Source organism: Mesoplodon mirus (genome assembly GCF_964341445.2).
Source record: "Mesoplodon mirus genome assembly, chromosome: 7".
In the NCBI taxonomy this organism is placed as follows: domain Eukaryota; kingdom Metazoa; phylum Chordata; class Mammalia; order Artiodactyla; family Ziphiidae; genus Mesoplodon; species Mesoplodon mirus.
In genome coordinates, this window is record NC_138983.1 from 136,300,422 (window position 1) to 136,323,587 (window position 23,166).

Below are 23,166 nucleotides of genomic sequence, written 5' to 3' on the forward strand. Positions count from 1 at the left end.
AACTGGGGAGCAATTTAAACAAAGACGGGCTGTATCAGACCAATTAAGTGATAATATCTGGGAGTGAAGCTCAGGCTGCCATAGTTTTCAAAAGCTCAGCAGATATACTAGTGTGTAGTCGGGGCTGAGCATCGCTGGACAAGATTCTTGCTGCTTAGAGTGTGGTTCAGGGATCAACAGCATCGACCTCACCTGCAAGCGTCAGAGCCACAAAACCGCAGGCCCCGCCTCGCCCAAGCCCTGCATCAGAGCTATATTTTAACAAGATCCCCTGGTGGTTCACATGCACACGGACATTTCAGGAGCACTGGATTAGATGACCTCCAAGGTCACTTTCCGCCCTGAGGTAGGTGTCCAATAAATGCTAAATGAAATAACAACACAGGAATCTGATGTCCCAGGAAAGTCCTAGGCAGAAAGGCTTCTGGAACCAGGACCAGCACGGATGCCACAAGAGCCAAAAACTGGTTTCTCCCCAGACCTAGAAATCTTGACAAAAGCACATTTGTGCTTACAGGCCAGGGGCAATTAATTAGCAGGGTGTCCCTGGCAAGCTTCTGGGGACAATGGAAAAGCATGACGGGAAGTGACATAGATCAACAGGAATCAGAGACAGAGAGTAAAAGAGAGAAGAGTTCCATCTTCTCAAGGTCTCAACGAACCTTGGCTCTCATGGACTTCCAGGGCTGTGGACGGCAAACATGAGCCATTCACATTTTGAACTGGCTTCTTCCAACGAGGTGTGCTCACCACTGACATAGGCACCCTTCACTCCCATTTACTGTCTTTTTTCCCACAGTTCTCTGTTCCTTCCTTAGCTATCAGAGCACAGCTGCACATTCCTATCAACCCCAATTATTTCTGTCCTCTTACTTCACTCTCCTAATCCATCTCTTCTTTAAATTTATTTAGTTAATTTTTTTTAAAAATTTTTGGCTGTGTTGCATCTTCGTTGCTGTGCACAGGCTTTTCTCTAGTTGTGGTGAGTGGGAGCTACTCTTCGTTGTGGTGCGCGGGCTTCTCGTTGCGGTGGCTTCTCTTGTTGCAGAGCACAGGCTCTAGGCGCACGGGCTTCAGTAGTTGTGGCACGCAGGCTTCAGTAGTTGTGGCTCGCGGGCTCTAGAGCGCAGGCTCAGTAGTTGTGACGCACGGGCTTAGTTGCTCCGCGGCATGTGGTATCTTCCTGGACCAGGGCTCGAACCCATGTCCCCAGCATTGGCAGGTGGATTCTTAACCACTGCGCCACCAGGGAAGTGCCTATACTTTCTTGTCTTTATGAATTGGACTACTCTGGGGACCTCACGTAAGTAGAATCAGCAATATTTTTCCTTGTATAACTGGCTTATTTCACTTAGCGTAACGTCTTCAAGGTTCATCCATGTTGTAACATGTGTCAGGATTTCCTTCTGATTTTTACCCAGCATCTTGCTACTCTGGGAGACAATGAATAGCTCTTTATGTAGACAAGGTCATTCTGCATAGTGGGGAGAGGACAGAGGGAGGCCTACAACTTGTCTCTGCTTTGTCCACAAGAGCCGTCAACACAAGAAAAGGACTCTGGACGAGGGGTTAGGGCCTTTGTCTGTGAGTAAAACTGGAAAAGGTTGAGGGGCAAATGGGAGGAGCCCATAAATAGGAGAACAGGACCAAAGACCCAGAGGTGGGCCTGAAGCTGGTGTGTGTGTGTGTGTCTGTGTGTGTGTACACGAGAGGGAAGATTCTTCTACAACTAGCTTAGCTTCCCAAATTTCACCTGCTCATATATGGAGCAACCAGGGCTGCCTCTGGGCACCGTCTGTTCTAGAGCACTGGAGTGCAGAATGCCGTCCCTCACCAGGCTGCTCTTGGTCTTCTGGTGAGCTGCTTTCTGTTGGTGCGTGTGCAGCTGGGTCCCCTGATGCCTCCACTTGGCTCAAGCCCTCCCCCTTACCTCCCCCTTCCCTCCCCCGCAAGGGCCCTGCTCCCTAGGAACCCAAAGCTCAGCCCGGGACAAGAGTTTCAGCCCCAGATTCAGGGAGCTTGCATCTCAGGAGGGAACAAAAGGGGGAAGCAGGACTCTTTGGCTTAGAGTCTCAGAATAGGATAGAGCTGGAAGGGACCTCAGCAGTGCCCTGTCCTCATTTTATTCTGGGGAAACTGAGGCCCAGGAGGGTGGGGCCACTTGCCCAAAGTCACACAGCGGACCTAAGCCAAGAATTCAGGTCTCCGCTGTTTCCATAAGCCTCAGCTGCTTCTTCTAAGCTGTGGTTGCCTCAGAAACAACAAATTCTCATTTGCCTCCTCCTTGCCAGCCTCCAGGCCTTCCAATTGACTCAGTACCTCTGCCCGTATCTCCAGGGGCCAAAGATTCGAAAACCCATTTCAGAAGCAGCCCTCTGTCATCTCCCGCTATTAGGTGCACCCTCCCCAGGTTGCATCTTCCTTTTTGCCCTCTGGGATGCCCCCCACCCAGTTCCTTTTGTCATGATTGCTTACTTTTTTGGCCAAAACTGCTGCGAGGCCTTGGGCAAACCATCTGTAGAGTAAAATCCCAACTAGAGTAGAAAATTATTGAGCAAATTGAACGTCACCAAGAGGGCTTGAAACCCCCTTCCCACCTGAGCAGCCCACCCGCCCCACACCCCTCTTCACGCACCTCTGTTTTGGGGGGGGCGGGCAACGGCTCTCTGGTTTCCAAGAAATGATTGAAATGCCCTAACAGGGACAGCTCAAGATTTGAAATTACTACTATATTGATTCAGGCAAGCTCTTACCTTCGGAATTTTGAACTGATCTGGGCAAAACTTGGTGAACGTTTCAACACACCAGACTTTATAATCTCATTAGTGCAAATTCAACTGACAGACACTGAAACAGCCCTGGGGGGAGGGGGGGGAGCTGAGACGCGCAGACACTTACAAGGGGCAATTTCCTTTGCACCTGGAGATGAGAAATCACAGTTGTCAGCCCTCGCTTTGAAAGGCAGGAAGATGGGCGATAAAGTCTGAGCTGCACGCAGAGCTTGGACACATTCTACTCCCTCCCAGGGAGGGGGCAGGAGCACAAAGCAGAGGAGGACGGAGAGGCATCTCTATGGCTCACACCTCTCACGAGGGAGAGCAGGGATTAAAGCCATCAAAACAGATCCAACTGCCTCTGCCCTCGGCTCCCCTACAGCCTCCACCGGGAGCATCACCACATCTGCGATCCTCATCAGCAGAAATTACGGAGAAGTCCTAAACCTCTGCCCGTCCTCCTAAGAGTTTAATCGACCTTGTACTTGCTCCTTATTTCCAGATATCTCAATGACTCTCTAGCAGCAGCTCCAGGAATCTGGACCTGGAAAGTTCCCTTCTGGCACAGAATTGCCAGATCTTTATTTTGTCAAGATGCCAAAGCAAAACGAAATGAAATGAAAAACAAACAACTCGCATCACCATGATTTCTTTTTTTTTTTTTTTTTAAAAAGGGCACTTTCATGCCAAATAAATAAATAAAGCTCTTTACATAGCTCTTAATTTTCTCATTTTGACACGGTCCTCATTTGGACCCAGGGGATAAAGACCCCCCTGGGAGTCTCTAGATATGCCTTTGGATAACTGAAAACTACATCTCCAACTTCAGTCCCTACAGCTGTCCCCGATCTGCTTCCCTCCCCTAAAATATACCCTTTAATCCATCTTAACAACCCAGGGTGCACATCCTCCTGTTCTCTATACCCTTGGAAACGCCCTCCCCTTCCTCTCTCGGCGGGCTCTTGCTCATTCTTGAGCCCTCTCCTTCAGAAGCCTCCCCCGCCTCTGCAGGCAGAGGGCCGTCCCTCCGCTGCACCTTTGCAGTACAATTAATCATAATGCATTGTACCCAGTTACAATGAGAGGTCTGTCTCTCCCCCTGCAAACTCCTTGAGGGCAGAGGTGATCCGTCCACGACCCTCATAGCCCTCAGTATCCTGCAGAAAGTCCCCCCAAACCCCCGCCCCCGCTCAGCCACGGGTAGAGGAGGGAATGACCGACACACGGGCCGCTAATTCACCAAACAGGTACCCAAACAGTGCCAGTGTTACTGAGGCTACACCAAAATAGAAAACAAGGGCCTTGCCCTAGGCGAGTTTACCTTTAGGGAACTGGGTAAATCAAACAGACTTAGATGAGACAAGATAAACCATTTGGAATCAGTGTGAGTCAGGCTGTGGGCATAATAGCTGAGGGAATTTTAAACGAAGGGGAAGTCATCTCAGGGTGGGGTTTGCCAGCGACGGTTTCATGGAAGAGTTGAGTTTTAACCTGGGCCTTGAAAGAAGTATAGAATTCAGGTTGGCAGAGGAAAGCAAGGAGAATCAAGGAAGGGTAAAGAGTAGGACTGGAGGCTTGAAGGAATTAGGTGGTGGCCAAAACCAGCTGGGCGCCAGGCTTAGGGCAGGTGGTAAGAACTAAGGGATCCCAGGAGGGTGTCCAGGTCGGGCAGGAAAACTCGGACTAACCAGTAGGGGAACCTAAATGCCAAGGAGAGTAATCAGATTTTGTGGCTGGAAATAAAATTTGATTTTACTTTCATTGGAAAGATTAGGCATCCTCCAGTCCAACCCACTCACTTCACAGATGAGAAAACCGAGGCACAGAGAGGGTATGTGCCTTTCCCCGGGTATTGGGACAGTGGCATCTGTAGTAAAAGTAAAGGCAGTGGCTGATGTTTAGAGAACTCTTACATGTGGAGCATCGCTCTAAGCACTTTAGATGCACATCTTACTTGATCCTCACAACACCTCTGAGGTAGCTACTACACGGACGCCCATTTTGCGGACCAGAAAGCTGCAAAGTTCAGCAGCTTGCTCAAGTTCACAAGGTAACAGAGGACAGATGACACGGTCAGCGCTTTGGAACTGATCTCCCAGGGTGTTAGTGCTGGTGCAGAGGACACAGGGTTTGGCATCACAGGCCATGCATTCAAATTCTGGCCCCACCTCGGCTGTCATGTGACCTCAGGCGCGTTGCCTAACCTTGCCGATCCTCTGTATCCTCACTGGTACAAAGAGGATAATAATACCTCTCACAAGATTTCTGCAGGGATTAAATCAGATTATCTGTCAAGTTCTTGGCACATAGTATGTACTCAGTAAACATTGGTTCCCTCCCACCTCCTTCCTTCCAGGAGCCCTGACGCCACTTTCTAGGGTCGTATGGCTGCAACTCCTCCCCTCGCCTCCCGTGTCCTCCCCCCACCTCCGGACACTGTTCCTCCAGGCCGTGATGTCCGGCCCTGGAAGTAACTGGAGGGTAGGCGTGGTAGCAGTGGGAGAGGAGTCGGGCTCTCCTGATAGACGGGCACCAGCCTCACTTGGCTCTGGTGATGTTAGCAGCATGCGTGGCAGGACAAATCTGCTCCCTGGCTTGGGGTGAGGCGCAGAAAGGCCCACAGTGGACCAGCGGAAAGACACAAGCTAAACTTCCCCAACCCTCCATGGACTCACCTCTCCCCGGCCCAAGCCCTTGGCTTCCTGGGTTTGCTTGAGTTCCTTATTCCCTCCCCACCCTCTTCCCTCAAACCGTCTTACATGCTGAGTTGTGCTGCTTAATTATTTCATAGGAGGCCTCCAAGAATGTCTAGGGAGACTGGTTGGAAAGGGTCAAGCAATTATATCAAGACGTTTGCTCAAACTAGGCTTCCTGTGATGGAGAGAGAAGATGCATATCTTCTTTCCTGGCTAAGAGATGGGATAGGATGAACATTTCTCCCCGTAAATTTTAAGTGTTTAACAGCTTCTCGGCTTCTTGGTTGTAAGCCACCATCTTCTATCCCCTCAAGTGTTGGCAAGTATGAGCACATCCGGAATCAGTGTTTGGGAGGCTATGGAAGTGCATTCACCGGGTTAGCAAGTCCCTCTGAAGGAAAGGTCATTGAGGTGAACCAGGAGTTAATAAATCAGCGTGCTGTAGACTCTGTTTCGATTGGATTTAAATGACGGTGAAGAACTCAGAGAAGACAACAGGGGATGGGACCGAGCATTCTGGAAGCACCCACTGTGTGCAAGGCACCACGCTAGTGCTCTGTGTTTACGTTTTCTTACTCTTTCCCACAACCTAGGAAGCCAACGACACTGAAGCACCCAGTCAGCCAGTCCAGTCCTGGGTTGTGGTCAATCTCATTTCCCAGCTGTGGACCCGAGACACACTAATCTCTCTCGGCCTTGATTTCCACCCTGAAAAGCAGCTCCGGGGGTAAAGACTGTAGAGCAGGTACCCTCCTGGCCCGGGGCTGGCGCTCGGGACTGGCTAGGGCTGAGCGGAGAGGCCAGGGAGGTCTGGGGAGGACTCGCCAGGACTCCGCTCTGCAGCTTGGGAAGCATTCAATCGTGTCTTGATGCATTGAATCGAGTTTCATTCTGCTGAAAACGAGTGTGCACTGGGCCTGGGGTGTTTTGGAGAGTGTGAGGGAGCCCTGGGGCGGAGGTCAAGCTGGCCCACGGCTGCCTGGTCCAGGTCATGGGCCTCAGTCTGCACACCTGTAAATGACACGCCAGACCCAGCGATCACTGAAGTTCGTTCTCACTGGGCAAAGAGCCCCATGTTCCGAAACGAATTCATTTACAGAATCTTAACAGTCCCATTCCAGCTTTTCAAATGTGACAGGCAGCTTAGGAGGTACAAGGAAAATCTCTCTTAAGCAATTTCAAAACAAAAGAAAGCAAGCTCCGGGAGCTGCCTCAGCACTGGATGTTTTCCACTTCTCACCCTGTTCACCTGCACGGAGAACAAAAACAAGAAACTTCCCCCACACCTTTTTTTTTTTTTTAATTTAATAACACACACATTGTCTTTCTACCTGGCTCTTCCTTCAGCTGTGTGCCAGCAAGGTGGGTAAGATCTTCCGGGAACTTTTATAATGTCCCATACGCATGCAAATTGGCAAAGTGTTTATAGCAGCAGGCACCACAACAGCGCCCGAGGTTCCAATTAGTGAGAACATCCCCGCAACCTAGCAACCTAAGCAGCTCTGAGCAACGTGGATGCAGATGCCGGAGGGCAGCTCAGAGCGCGGAGGGTGGGGCTGGATCCGGGGAAAGGACAGATGGTAGAACACGCCGGGCCCCGGCATGGCTGCCACCTGGCCACACCATTCCATCTCCTGAGCCTCGGTTTCCAGTCTGCGCACTGAGAGGGTGCAGCCGTCCCATTTCACGGGCCCCAGGCGTGCTGGCTGCACTTACCGGGCTGGCTGCCCACCCACCCAGCTCCATCTTCTATCACGTGGACTCAGAGGCCAGCAAGCTCCAGTCCAAAGGCCCCGTGCTAAATGAAGCCCACCAGCACCGGCCCACATGTGCAGTGACAGGCAGGGCCTTTATAGCTGGACAGACCTGGGGGCGAGGCCTGGGTCACGTCCCACTCCACCACATACTCGTTCTGTGACTCTGGGCAAAATCCTAGCCTTCCTTGAGTCTCACTTTCCTTATTTGTAAAACAGAGACAGCCAGACCCGTGTTTTAGTCACACCTACGTGGAATGCACCCGTCTCACTGGGCTGTTTGGGAGGTAAATGTTGACAAAGAACCACCACCGTGCCTGACGCGTCCTAAGTATTCAGTGGGTGCCGTTACTATTCAGTCACCATCTAGGACGGGTCCCAGGCTGTATTTGGGGGAGGGGGGTTAATAGGCAATGTGTGAAAAATGGGTTCTGGGGTCAGATTCATGAGGGAGGTGCCAAGTGATGAAGGAGCAAAGGTAGAGGAGGTCCCCTCCTACAACACTTCTCAGGCCCCGGGACTTTCTGAAGGGGCTACAGGGCTCACTGTTTCCAGAATGATTTGTCCTCGAAACCCCCTCTGGTGGTGGGCCATTTGGGGACTAGAGATCCATGAAATATTTTTCGGAAATCCTAATCAAGGGCTGACTGGGAGAAGAGGAATCTCCAAAAGAAGTACCTGGAGAGAGAGATGAAGAGCAGGGCTTCTGAGGAAGGAGTAAAGATAAAGGACGTAGAGAGAAAAGATATGGACACCGGTGTACACTGGAGCCACTGGGACCCACCGTGAGGCACGGACACCCAGGGAGCTCCCGTTCACGTTAGCTCCTTTTGAATCTCTACACAAACCTTTCAGGGAGCCGGGCTGGACTGTCCCCACTTCACAGATGCCCACAGTCAGGCACTAACAGGCTAAGCTGCCAGCCTAGGGCCAAGGAACTAGCAGGTGACGCATCGGGGTCGCAAGCCCAGTTTCCCTAATGTCAAGTTCTAGAGTTTTCTGTGTGAGTAAGAGGAAGGTTGATGTAGATTCTAGTAGGCCAATCATTCAAACTCCACTTAGCCTGAGGCAGTTCAATAATTAAGATCACTTTTGGCTTATTTTTGGCTTTAGATGTCACCTGGTTGTTTTCATTTGCAGCCTCTTTCCAACATTTACATTTGGAACATTGTAAAAATTTGCTCTATTGAGAAGCATAATTAGAACCTTACTAAAAACACTTCAAATGAGTCTTAGATTTAGTTGAATCAAATTTCCCCTTCCTGCCTCTCTTTCTCTCTAAACCCACCCCTACCAGTGGCCTTGGTTACCTGAGTCTCCCGGGCTCAGGTAACCCTCCTAGGGCCATAGGACCTCACCACAGAAATCGCTGAAGTCAGCCTGTTCCCTTCACAGCACCATAAGGAGAAGGAAAAATCCCAGGGGACTGTAAATAGTGCAAGAAACAGCACCCTACCCAGCACGCAATTTAGCTCAGATGAAAAATGTACGCAGTGACAATGCAAAGTGCCCTGGGCAGCGACAGGACGCAGCGATGTTCCCACATCTCACTGCTTGTTGATTCATGACCAGGCTACACACAGAGCAGCATGCACCGTGGAGTCTGGGGTGGAGCGGTGTGTGCCGTGGGGTCGTTCCCTCTCTCCTGCTGCTTGGGCTGAACCAGAGAACCCTCCCGGCCAAGGGGTGAGAGGCGCCAGCAATAAACCCTCCAGCCAGGAGGTGGAGACCAACGAGGGACAGAGTGGGAGGCCACCTGTCACACCCAAGCTTCTCAAAGCCAGCTCTTACCACCTGGGGAGGCTTCTGGAGAAAGGCCTTTCTCTCCTCTCTGTTTTGATGGCTGGCTTTTGTTTTTTGTTTTTGTTTCTACTGGGAAACCAAAAGGCTTGCCCTTCAGTCCCACACCCTGAGAGCGGGGTCTCTGTCCCTCCTAACTCAGTCACTCAAAGATCACTGATGAAGGCTTTGTTGTGTACATGTCACTGCGTGTGAGATCCTGGAAGAAGCTGAGGTCTGAGGGCTGCCCACCAGGAGCTCACAGGCCAGCTGAAGCGACAAGATGGTCCAACCAAGTAGAGGGAAGAAAGATAAGACGGGGTAACATCCTGGGGGGTTGTAGGGGACATCTGTCATTTGTGTCAGCTCTGTGGGCTGTCACCCTTCCGCAGTGCAGATGGTCCCTGAGGGGCTGGCCGTCACAAGTTCCTGCGTCCCCACCCCCAGCCGAGGACTGAATGAGGGAGCCAAGCCTTTCGGCAGAGGATGTGCATTCCGCGTGGGGACACACAGCAAAGACACCGACGTTCAAGAGCGTTTAACTTCCCCTGGGTTACCGTGTGGGAGAACTGAACCTTGAAACCAGGTCTGTCTGGCCCTAAGCATATGCTCTTCCCCACAGTGTCACTTTAACCTCCAGGAAATGAAGGAAACAAGGATGAAGAAGTAGAATCCATCTTCTTTATCCATTCATCGGCTGATGGACACTTAGGTTGCCCCCATATCTTGGCTACTGTAAATAGTGCTGCTCTGAACATTGTGGTGCATGTATCTTTTCGAATCAGCGTTTTTGTTTTCTGGATATATACCCAGGAGTGGAACTGCCGGGTCATATGGTAGATCTATTTTTAGTTTTTTGAGAAACCTCCATACTGTTCTTCACAGTGGCTGCACCAATTTATATTCCCACCAACAGTGCACGAGGGTTTCCCTTTCTCCACACCCTCTCCAGCATTTATTGTTTGTAGATTTTTTGATGATGGCCATTCTGACCGGTGTGAGGTGATATCTCATTGTGGTTTTTTTTGTTTTTGTTTTTGTTTTTTTTGTGTGGTACGTGGGCCTCTCACTGTTGTGGCCTCTCCCGTTGCGGAGCACAGGCTCCGGACGCACAGGCCCAGCGGCCATGGCTCACGGGCCCAGCCGCTCCGTGGCATGTGGGATCCTCCCGGACCAGGGTATGAACCCATGTCCCCTGCATCGGCAGGCGGACTCTCAACCACTGCACCACCAGGGAAGCTCTCATTGTGGTTTTGATTTGCATTTCTCTGATGATTAGCAATGTTGAGCATCTTCTTGTATACCTGTTGGCCATCTGCATTTCCTCTTTGGAAAAATGTCTATTCGGTTCTTCTGCTCATTCTTTTTTTTTTTTTTTTTTTTTTCGCGGTACACGGGCCTCTCACTGTTGTGGCCTCTCCCGTTGTGGAGCACAGGCTCCGGATGCACAGGCTCAGCAGCCATGGCTCACGGGTCTAGCCGCTCCGCAGCATGTGGGATCTTCCCGGACTGGGGCACGAACCTGTGTCCCCTGCATCGGCAGGTGGACTCTCAACCACTGCGCCACCAGGGAAGCCCTCTTCTGCCCATTTTTTAATCAAGTCGTTTGTTTTTTTGACGTTGAGTTGTATGAGCTGTTTATATATGTTGGATATTAACCCCTTATTGGTCATATCATTTGCAAATAAATATTTTCTTCCATTCAGTAGGTTGTCATTTCATTTTGTCAATGGTTTCATTTGCTATCAAAAGCTTTTAAGTTTAATTAGGTCCCATTTGTTTATTTTTTCTTTAATTTCCTTTGCTTTAGGACGAGAATCCCCCCAAATATTGCTACGATTTACGTCAAAGAGTGGTTTTGCCTATGTTTTCCTCTAGGAGTTTTATGATATCTGGTCTTACATTTAGGTCTTTAATCTATTTTGAGTTTATTTTTGTAGATGGTGTTAAGAGACTATTCTAATTTACATGCAGCTGTCCAGTTTCCCAACACCACTTATTGAAGAGACTATCTTTTCTCCATTGTAAATTTTTGCCCCCTTTGTTATAGATTAACTGACCATAAGTGCATGGGTTTATTTCTGGACTCTATTCTGTTCCATTGATCTATGTGTCTGTTTTGCACCAGTACCATACTGTTTTGATTCCTATAGCTTTGTAGTATAGTCTGAAGTCAGGGAGCATGACTCCTGCAGCTTTGTTCTTCTTTCTCAAGATTGTTTATTTTGGCTATTTAGGGTCTTTTGTGTTTCCATACAAATTTTAAAATTATTTGTTCTAGTCCTGTGAAAAATGCCATTGGTATTTTGATAGGTATTGCATTGAGTCCACACATACACACACACACATACACACACACACACAGTGAGAATACTACTCAGCCATAAAAAAGAATGAAATTTTGGCATTTGCAGCAACATGGATGGACCTGAGGGCATTATGTTAAGTGAAGTAAGTCAGAGAAAGACAAATACTGTATGACACCACTTATATGTGGAATCTAAAAAATACAACAAGCTAGTGAATATAACAAAAAAGAAGCAAACTCACAAATATAGAGAACAAACTAGTGGTTACCAGTGGAGAGAGGAAAGGGGAGGCAACCTGGGGGTAGGGAATTAAGAGGTACAAACTATTAAGTATAAAATAAGCTACAAGGATATATTGTACAACATGGAGAATATAACTGATGTTTTGTAATAACTGTAAACGGACTATAACCTTTAAAAAATGTGAATCACTATGTTGTACACCTGTAACTTATATGATAGCATATGCCAACTGTACTTCAATTAAAAAAACAGTAAATTTAGTTTTTAAAAAGTGGAACCCAGAGCTTCCCATAGGAACCCCTCTGTGGAACTGCTAGTGACAAAAGATGACCTGGAATATGTTATCATGAAACTTAGAAATCATTTGAAAAGAAGGACCAAATCTAGCCCTCAGCCCCTGATATTCAGGCCTTATTTCACTTTTCTCCCAAGTGCCTAGCCCTTGTTTATCGAACAGTCTACTACCACACCATTATCTCCTTGGAACAGCAGAATGATTAAGAGCATGGGCTTTCAAGTTGGATAGGTGTAACCCCCTTCATTGAAAAAAGGTGGCTTTTTACATGGAAATAATTGAAAAGGAACTCTACCTCACACCATCAAAACTCAATACCAAATAGATTAAGAAAACAAATGTCAAGGCAAAATTTCAAAACTTTCAGAAGAACTACAGAGCGAATACCTTAATGACCTTGGAATAGGATAAGATTTCTTAGTCAAGACACAAACATTGCTAATTATACAAGAAAAGATACATAAATATTATAACAAAAAATTCGTTTGTCCAAAGAGTCTCCAATGAAACTAAAAATACAAGATACAAACTTGAAGAAAATATTGGAAATATATACAGCCAATAAAAGATTAGTTTCAGAAATATATCAAGTACTCCTACAAATAAGAAAAACCTCAACTCAGCATAAAAATGGGCAAAAACCATAAAGAAGCATTTCACAGAACAAGAAACACACATGGAACCAGTCTATTTAGCCTGTGGACATGGAGGAGTTAGTGAAATAAAATGAAGCAACATTTTGGGTGGGCTTCAAGTTTTAAATAGAAGTTGCATTTTATATTTATTTTTTTAAAACTAAACACACATGATCAATAAACCTATAAAGAGATGTTCACATCACCAATAATCAGGAAGAGGCAGATAACATTTTGTCCCCATGAAATGCTGGCTTACATCCATTTGGTTGACAAATCTAAGAAGTCTGACAATACCAAGTGTTGGATATTGACAGGGTCTCATACACATTGCTGGTGGAAACTGAAAAACCATGTAACATTATCTTGTAAGGTTGAATGCCTGCACATCCAGCAAATCTACTAGGTATTCATCTAATTTCTGTAAGGATATACCCAAGAGAAAATTTAGCACATGTATAAGGAGACACATATACAAAAAATAATCACGGTTGAACTTATCAAGATAGCAAAACACTGGAAACAATCTCAATACCCACTGAAAGAAGAATGCATAAATAAATCATAGTATATTCATAAAATGTGATAGTCTATGGCATGGAAACAAAAGAGCCATAGAGGCATTCTTCCACATGGATGAATCTATGTTGAACAACCTGACAGACTTCTTATAAAGTTCAAAAACTATGCAAAATTAAAATTAAACCTAAGCTAAGCTAAATAATATGCCATTTAGGCACTTATTGCCATTAAAAAAAAAAACACTTTCTAAAAGAGGCAGGGGAGGCCTTCCCTGGTGGTGTAGTGGTTAAGAATCCGCCTGCCAATGCAGGGGACACGGGTTTGAGCCCTGGTCCGGGAAGATCCCACATGCTGTGAAGCAACTAAGCCCTTGTGCCACAACTACTGAGCTTGCGCTCTAGAGCCCACAAGCCACAGCTACTGAGCCCGTGTGCCACAACTACTGAAGCCCGCACGCCTAGAGCCCGTGCTCTGCAACAAGAGAAGCCACCGCAATGAGAAGCCGGCGCACTGCAACGAAGAGCAGCCCCCGCTCGCCGCAACTAAAGAAAAGCCCGCATGCAGCAACAGACCCAATGCAGCCAAGAATAAAATAAATTAAAAATCAGATAAATTTTTTTAAAAAAGACGCAGGGGAATGGTAAACACAGCATTCATAGTGGTGCTTATCTCTGGGAGGAGACAGGGATGGGAGAGAAGAAAACACAAAGGCAGCTGTACATTATTGGTGATATTCTAGCCTTGCTTTGGGCAGGGGGCGGTCAGATGTATTTATTATATTATTCACCAGGCATACATGCATAAAATAAAGCAAAATAAAAGATGGCCTTCAGTGGACCAAAGGGGCTAATGTGTCATGAACCAAAGATTATGATTAATCCAATTCTGTGAAACTAAGATCCAGTCAATCAATCAACAGGAAACCCTGGGTACATTACACGCTAATTACACGGGCCAGATTAAGCTGCTTTAATACATCTTAATCTCAGCCTTCTTGACTGTTGTATAAAACCATGAGCTATTATAAAGATTAACTGAGTAATAAATGGGAGCTAATATATTTTTTATAATAGCGTTATTGAGACATAACTCACATCCCACACAATTCACCCATTTGAAGTCTACAATTCAGTGGTTTTTAGTATATTCAGAGTTGTGTAACCATCACCACCATCAATCTAAGAACCTTTTCACCACTCCAAAAAGAAACCCTGTACCCATTAGCAGTGATCCCCCCCATGTCCCCCCATACCCTGCTACCCAGCCCTAGGCAACCACTAATCTACTTTCTGTCTCTATGGATTTGTCTGTTCTGGACATTTCATATACACGTAAAGGCAATCATATAATATGTGGTCTTTTGTGATGGGAACCAATTTTTTTTCTCTTTCCCACAAATTCTTACAGTGGAGCTGTGTGAATCCCTGTTGGCTGCTCATATTAATATCAGCTGCAATCAGGACCATTAACATAGTTTTCTTTTAAACAACTGAGCACTATCTAGCATCAAAACACTGCAATATGTTGTCTTATTCACACAAGTCTAACAACACCCTGTGAGGTAGGTGTACAGAAGCCAAGCTACTTGGTCACATGTGTAGTTACTGGTTCAAAGCAGGGATCCATACCCATGTCTGTCTCTGGAGTCCAGAATCTTAATCACTACCTGATAATGCCTCTATGTATGATGACATGCTATTCTTTTGGGGGTGGAAGGGAGTGTAATCAGCTTCATTATAATACAATGACTTTTTCTGTTCTGGTAAAGCTAACTTGCAGTTTCCACTGCGATGGAATAGGGTTAAGGGCTTGAGGTATTCTTTAACTGACTAAAGTGATATCCAATATCGAACTTTTTCCTAGAAAAACTTATCTGTGGGAAGAGTGAAGATTATCACTCAGGAGAACACATGCCAAAGAATGAGTAGGAGACTGCTGACTTAAGGGTTGGTGAAACAGACAGCTCGCTAAGTCCTTAATTACTGGTGTTAAGAATGAACCTTCCTGTTCTGATGTCCCTGTGGGTACCAAGTCAGAGAAACAGGAGCTGGTATTTTATGGGCATTGGGACAGATTTTCTCTAATGTCCAGCAGCAACCACTGCATACTGGAAGTAAATGACAGATAACAAGGAAATGAGGAGGGGGGACAAGTGAAACCTAATTTGACTTAAACACATATATTTAAACTACTGTGAATATTGTTACTCTGTTAGGCCATGGAGATTCCAGAATTTCTATAAAGGAGGGTCAGTGTTTTAGTTGGAAGAAGGCAGTCAGGAGGGCATTTTGACACTAGTTTTACAAAGCAGATAACACTGTATTTACTTTGATTACATATTTATTTGGAGGAAGGGCTGTTGCTTTTGGAAATTTACCTTCCCACAGAAAGACACAAAATTCATGGCCCCTTTTTTTAGTTTTTTAAGGAACCTCAATACTGTTCTCCATAGTGGCTGTATCAATTTACATTCCCACCAACAGTGCAAGAGGGTTCCCTTTTCTCCACACCCTCTCCAGCATTTATTGTTTGTAGATTTTTTGATGATGGCCATTCTGACTGGTGTGAGGTGATACCTCAGTGTAGTTTTGATTTGTATTTCTCTAATGATTAGTGACGTTGAGCATCTTTTCATGTATCTGTTGGCAATCTGTATATCTTCTTTGGAGAAATGTCTATTTGGGTCTTCTGCCCATTTTTGGACTGGGTTGTTTCTTTTTTTGATATTGAGTTGCATGAGGTGCTTATATATTTTGGAGATTAATCCCTTGTCAGTTGCTTTGTTTGGGAATATTTTTTCCCATTCTGAGGGTTGTCTTTTCATCTTGTTTATGGTTTCCTTTGCTGTGCAAAGGCTGGCATATACCCTGAGAAAACCATAATTCAAAGAGTCATGTACCGCAATGTTCATTGCAGCACTATTTACAATAGCCAGGACATGGAAGCAACCTAAGTGTCCATCGACATACGAATGGATAAAGAAGATGTGGCACATATATACAATGGAATATTATTCAGCCATAAAAAGAAATGAAATTGAATTATCTGTAGTGAGGTGGATGGACCTAGAGTCTGTCATACAGAGTGAAGTCAGAAAGAGAAAAACAAATACCATATGCTAACACATATATATGGAATCTAAAAAAAAAAATGGGGGCTTCCTTGGTGGAGCAGAGGCTAAGAATCTGCTTGCCAATGGAGGGGACACGGGTTCGAGCCCTGGTCCGGAAAGATCCCACGTGCCGCGGAGCAACTAAGCCCATGCGCCACAACTACTGAGCCCGCATGACACAACTACTGAAGCCCCCGTGTCTAGCACTCATGCTCTGCAACAAGAGAAGCCACTGCAATGAGAAGCCCACACACCGCAACAAAGAGTCGCCCCCGCTCACCACAACTAGAGAAAAGCCTGCGCGCAGCAACAAAGACCCAATGCAGCCAAAAATAAAATAAATTAAATTAAATTAATTAATTTAAAAAAAGTTTGTTTCCTCCTTTAAAAAAAAAATTGGTTCTGATGAACCTAAGGGCAGGACAGGAATAGAGACACAGACTAGAGAATGGACCTGAGGACACACGGAGGGGGAAGGGTAAGCTGGGATGAAGTGAGAGAGTGGCTTTGACATATACACACTACCAAATGTAAAATAGCTAGCTAGTGGGAAGCAGCCGCATAGCACAGGGAGATCAGCTCGGTGCTTTGTGACCACCTAGAGGGGTGGGATAGGGAGGGTGGGAGGGAGACGCAAGAGGGAGGGGATATGGGGATATATGTATACATATAGCAGATTCACTTTGTTATACAGCAGAAACTAACACAACATTGTAAAGCAATTATCCTCCAATAAAGATGTTAAAAAAAAATTCACGGCCCCTTCTTTCTTACTTAGCCTCAAGGGAGCTTAACAGGGCCTGATTAAGCAAGGAAAGTCATCAAACTTTCTTCGACAGCTCAGAAATCCCTGGGGTTGAGTTGAGTTTTCGGTGAAGGGTTCATGTTGGTGTCAAACCAGTTCCCACCGTCTCATCACCGTGCACACTGACAGCCAGGGGACACGCACTCAGGTCTGAGACCTGAAGAAAGAAACACCTGGCTGTGATTACCTGCAACTATAGGTTAACTTTTTATTAAATAGTTTCATGACCTGTTTCCAGGAGCGCGGGGACTTCAAAAGGAGCCCAGGCTCTAAGGGTTCACCTTTCTGTGTCTGTCCTCGGGCCTGGCCTCCTTCCCGCTATCTACCACAGAGGCTTCTAGCTTTTTCCTCTTTGCTGAGCACCCAGGATTCCTTTTTCTTTTTCCCTGTACAAGTGGACAATGAGGCACTGAGTCATGTGACAATTTCAGCCCAACATGGCACGGTGATTCTCAGTCTGCCCCAAATCCCAACTACAGGGAAGAGAGACCTGACTTCATACCTGACTTAATCAGGGGAACATTCCTCCCACTCAGAGAAAAAATAAAATAGTCTTGGAAGGAATCAAACTCTAAGTTGGCTAGTTCCTGACAATAAGAGAAAAGTCACTAGTGGCTGGTGTGTGTATATGAAGGGCTCAAGTTGCCTCAGTTTATTCTTACCTGGAGCAGGTTTGGCCAGAGGCTGGGTGGTAATTTAAAGCAATAAAGATGGAGACTATGAAAGAACTATATTAAACCTGGGGTGACCCAGAGTTTTTTCCAAAACTCACTAGTATTGATACATAAGCCCTAAGAGGGTACGGATTTTGTTGTGTGGAACTTACAAGGTTCTCAATAAAAAATTATTACATGAATGCATGAAAGCCGGTAGGGACTAATGCCGTGGATGATGGATAAACCCGTTTCCATCTGCTGATAGGATTTTGAGCATGGAGAGAAGCCTTCCACGCAAAGGAGGCATCTGCACCCATCACCAAGCCACCCCTACAGCCACTGCAAGTACTTCTAAGTACACTAATTGCTGTCATCGTCTGTTCTGCACCAGATATCACACCAGGCAAGTTACATTGACACTCACATTTAAGCCGAACTTCACAATAACCCTGTGAGGTAGGTATCACCACTTCCGTTTTATAGATAAGGAAACGAAAGCTCACAGAAGTAACTTGTTCACAGTCTCACGGTTAATAAACAGCAAACTAAGGATTTTAATGTAGATCTGACTGACCCCAAAGCTCATTATTTTTTTTTTACTACACTACCAAGAAGTAGGGGGGAAAGTGATGCCTATTTGTGTGTTGTTATTAAAAAGGGATAGATGCAAGAGGGAGGAGATAAGACTCAAGAGGGAAGAGATATGGGGATATATGTATACACGTAGCTGATTCACTTTGTTATACAGCAGAAACTAACACACCATTGTAAAGCAATTATACTCCAATAAAGATGTTAAAAAAGAGAAAAACAGGGAAACCATGTGCCTTGCCATGAGAAAAAAAAGAATCATCCCCAGTCAACTCCAACATGAGTCAAGCATTTCCATGTTAATGTTATTATTTATGGTATTGATGCTATGGGTTACTATTATATTCTTCTAGAATTCATCTCAAGTTTGTAATACATGATCAGACATTTGTATGGGTTCTCACTAATTTATATACAGTGTCAGGCATAGAGGAGTCATGTCTTCTGGTGCATGCTCTATCATACTTAGAAGAATGTTAGTCACTGTGTAGAAAGGTCAAGAATCTGACACTTAAAGACTATGTAAATAGTTCCTTGATGCAACATACTTATTAACTGATTATTGTGAAAGATTATGAGCCATATTATGCCACCCCTGGAAATGACATATCATTTCACCATATAATTAGCAAAGTACATTACATGAATCAGGCATTATCAATGCATCCAATGACTTATAGAGCCAAATGTCAGTCTTCTAGAAAAGAGATGACATGGCATAGTAGATAGGCATCCAATATAAAATGGCAGGTTGTCTCCTTGGTCTGCTAACTATCAGAGAGACTAGAAATCTGCACAAGATGTTGATACAAAAATGAATACATCCTTCACCATTTAGTGAAAGAGAGAAGGCACAACTGGGATGACAGGGGCTAATGGGGAAAAGATGAAAACAACCTTTTCTCAATCTCCTCTCCTGGCTCTAGGCTAAGCTCTCAAAAATCCATGTCAATGGACCCATAGTTCCTTAATTAATTAATAAATTAATGCAATTTTTTAAAAACCACTTTGACCCCACATTTTCCTCCATCTAGTGACCTGTCTCTCAGATCACCTTTCCAGCAAAATTCTTCAAGAGTTGTTCATGTGAACTTTCTCTTCTCCAGTTCTCTCTCAAACCACTGAAACTGCTCTGAACACGATCCCCAGTGACCTCTGAGCTGTCAGATGCAATGGTCAACCCTGTCTTTTACCTCCCAGTTATACTTGATAGTCAATCACCCTCTCCTCCAAGAAACACTTCACTTCCAGAATATCAGTCTCACTACCTTTTCTCAGTCTCCTCAGCATCTTCCTAATTCCTTCAACCCCTAGAAGCTGGAGACCCCCAAGTTTCAGTCCTTGGAATGCTTTTGTTCTCTAGGCGATCTTACCCAGTCCTTCCTGTTCAAATACAGTCTAAGTATCAACAGCCCCACATTCATATCTGCAAGTCTGACCACTCCCTGAATGCCGGACTGACTCACCTTCTGCCCACCCTACATCTCCATTTGGATATCGAATAGGCATTTCAAACCTTACTTGTCCCAAACTGAACTTCTGACTCTCCCTACCCACCAAGTCTGCTTTACTCATAATCATCTTAACTCAGCTGATGCAACTCCATTCTCCTGATTGTTCTAGCCAAATACCTAGTGCCATTCTCAACTCTTCCATTTCTCCTACATGTCTTAGGAAATCCCATTGGCTCTACCATAAACATATTTCCTGATTCTAAGCACCCCTCTGCATCTCACAGCTGCTGCCCCAGTTGAAGCCATGACTATTTTTTATTTTTAATTTATTTATTTATTTATTTTTGGCTGTGTTGGGTTTTCGTTGCTGTGCACGGGCTTTCTCTAGTTGCGGCGAGCGGGGGCCACTCTTCATTGCAGTGCGCAGGCTCCTCATTCCGGTTGCTTCTCTTGTTGTGGAGCACGGGCTCTAGGTGCATGGGCTTCAATAGTTGTGGCACGCAGGCTCAGTAGTTGTGGCTCGCGGGCTCTAGAGCACAGGCTCAGTAGTTGTGGCGCACAGGCTTAGTTGCTCCATGGCAGGCGGGAACTTCCTGGACCAGGGTTCGAACTTGTGTCCCCTGCATTAGCAGGCGGATTCTTAACCACTGTGCCACCAGGGAAGCCCAAAGCCATGACTATCTTTACCCTGGATTATTGACGTTGCCTCCTTGCTGATCTGTCTGCTTCCACCCTTGTTCCCTACAGTCTGTTCTCCGTAAGGCAGCCAGAATGATCCTGTGAAAGCCTGAGTCCAATTACATCACCCTTCTGTTTAAAAACATCCGATGGCTTCTCAGTGAAAGTCAGAGTCCTTACAGGAGTCGATGAGGCCCTATGTGACCCGTCCCCCATCACCTCTCTCACCTTTATGCCTCCTACGGTCCCCCCTTCACTCATTCACCTCCAGTTCCACCAGCCTCCTTGCTTTTCCTAAACATATCATACCCACTTCTGCCTCAGGGTCTTTGCACTTACTGTTTCTTCTACCTGCAGTGCTTCGATATCCGCACGGCTCACTCCCTAACTTTATTAAGGTCCCTGCTTAAATGTTGCTGCCTCAGGGAGCCTTCTTGACCAAAGCCCCACCCCTTTACTCCTTGTCCACTTAACTGGCTTTATTTTTCTTCACTGCACGTATCACCAGCTGATACTTTCTGTATCTGTGTAGCCTGTCTGCCCTTGCTTCACTGCAATCTCTATGAAGGCTGGAATTTTGGATATTGTACCCCAACTGCCAGAAGAGTCCCTGATACCTAGTAGATGCTTAATAGAAATTTATTGAATGACTGGTTCACTTCCTGTAGGGAGTGAATCTTCCTTTTCTTTTTTAAATTTATTTATTTATTTATTTATTTTTGGCTGCATTGGGTCTTGGTCGCTGTGCGCGGGGTTTTCTCTAGTTGCAGCGAGCAGGGGCTACTGTTCATTGCGGAGCACGGGCTCTAGGTGCGCACGCTCAGTAGCTGTGGCTCGCGGGCTCTAGAGCGCAGGCTCAGTAGTTTTGGCGCACGGGCTTAGTTGCTTCGTGGCATGTGGGATCTTCCCGGACCAGGGCTCGAACGTGTGTCCGCTGCATTGGCAGGCGGATTCTTAACCACTGCACCACCAGAGAAGTCCCAGGAGGGAGTGAATCTTGAAGAACAGGTAAGAATTAACCAGGCAGGTGAGAATGGAAGAGGATTCTGGGCAGAGGAAGTGGCAACTGGACACCACTCGAGGCCTGAGAGAACTCGGCAGATTCAGTGACTTACAAGGAGTTCTGAATGACCCTGAAGGACCCTCGCCATTAATATTCACGTCCTTTCAAGGATCTCTTGCAAAGCGGCACCCCTTCAGCCCAGGGTTATCGAGCCATTGCTCGACTTGTTCCAGGGAGAGTCTTGAAGTCTGAGTTGGCTAATTGCTCCCTGGCTTAACAGGTCCCACCTGAGGACCAGAAGCTGGGGGTGGCGGGAAAGGTAGAAGAGGAGAGAGGAGCTCTCAGATTAATCCTGTGAGTTCATTACCCTGGAAAGGTCGGTCCAGGAAGGCCACGGTAACGGGCAGGTAACGGGCCTTGCCCGTGTGACCCAGCAGCCTCAGCACGGCAGCCACACTGAGTCGGTTCAAGGAAGCAGAGCTCCACAAGGCCTGATGAGCGAGGCTGTAAAGAGCTCACTGAAATGCACTGCAAAACCATTCACGGTCCCAGCAAGATGCTTCAAAACCAGGCCCAGGGGCTTCCCTGGTGGCGCAGTGGTTGAGAGTCCGCCTGCCAATGCAGGGGACACGGGTTCGTGTCCCGGTCTGGGAGGATCCCACATGCCGCGGAGCGGCTGGGCCCGTGAGCCATGGCCGTTGGGGCTGCGCGTCCGGAGCCTGTGCTCCGCAGCGGGAGAGGCCACAACGGTGAGAGGCCCGCATACCGCAAAAAAAAAAAAAACCAGGCCCAGAACTAATACAAAAAGAGGGCGTCTTGATCCCAGTTCACAGTGCATGTGGGCAAGCCAGGCAGCACCTGCCAGGAGGCCTTAGTGCCATGAGAACTGGGAAGCTAAGTCCCACTGAATGTGCAGCCCATTAGTAGAGGTCCACTGGCTCTTAAAGGCTCTGGGATTTAGATCCTCAGCCTCCACAATGAGGCAGCTTCATGCTTCTCTCACTGAAGCATCCCGAAGTGCTTTCCCAGGGAGGGTTCTTTGTCCCATTAGGTGGATGAGGTTCAGAGAAGCCAAGTCTTGCCTGCAGCCAACCTGCAAGTCAGTTCCTGAGGAACTGAGACCCAGACCTCCCAGGCTAGCATGGCTATTGGATGGCACACTCCCAGAGACTCAGAGGACAGCAGAAGCCATGGTGCCAGCCTTTCTGCATGGGAACTGAGGCAGACAAAGGAGACAGGCAGGCAGGTGTGGGGTGCTGCAGATCCATCAGCAGAGCAGGAAGAACAACCCAGAGCACATGTCCCCCACAGGGGGTGTCAGTGGCACTTCTTTGTAAATCAACGACATCACTAGTGAGGTTAGTAGCTGTATAATCATAAAATGCTGGAGTTGGAAGGGGCCCTGGGAGACGTCAATCAGATTTCTTTTGTTTTCTGGTGAGATTCAGAAAGACTAACTCGCTGCCCAAGGTCACACAGCTGACTCAGGCCAGAGCGAGGACGGGGGCCTGTGGATCTTAAGCATTGACCTCGGGCTCTTTCCAATGACAGACATTCTTACAATAATCACCTGTTCTCTGATGGCACCTTGAAACAAGGTAAACGTCAGCCAGCTTCTCCCCTCTGCTTTCCTGCCATCGGAACAGAAATGGTGTGGAGGAACCCGGAGTGAAGGGGTGGTGTGCCCTGCTCAGACCTGTAACCTAAGACTCAAAACCCCCTGAATCTTCCACTCATTTGGTCTTGGAGCCAAAATTAGCACAGTCAGGGAAAAAAAGGCTGGGGAATCTCAGAGAGGTTCTTGGACAGCCAGCTTCTGGGAGCTGGTGAACCTGTTCTTGCCAATGTGGTTAGGCCCAC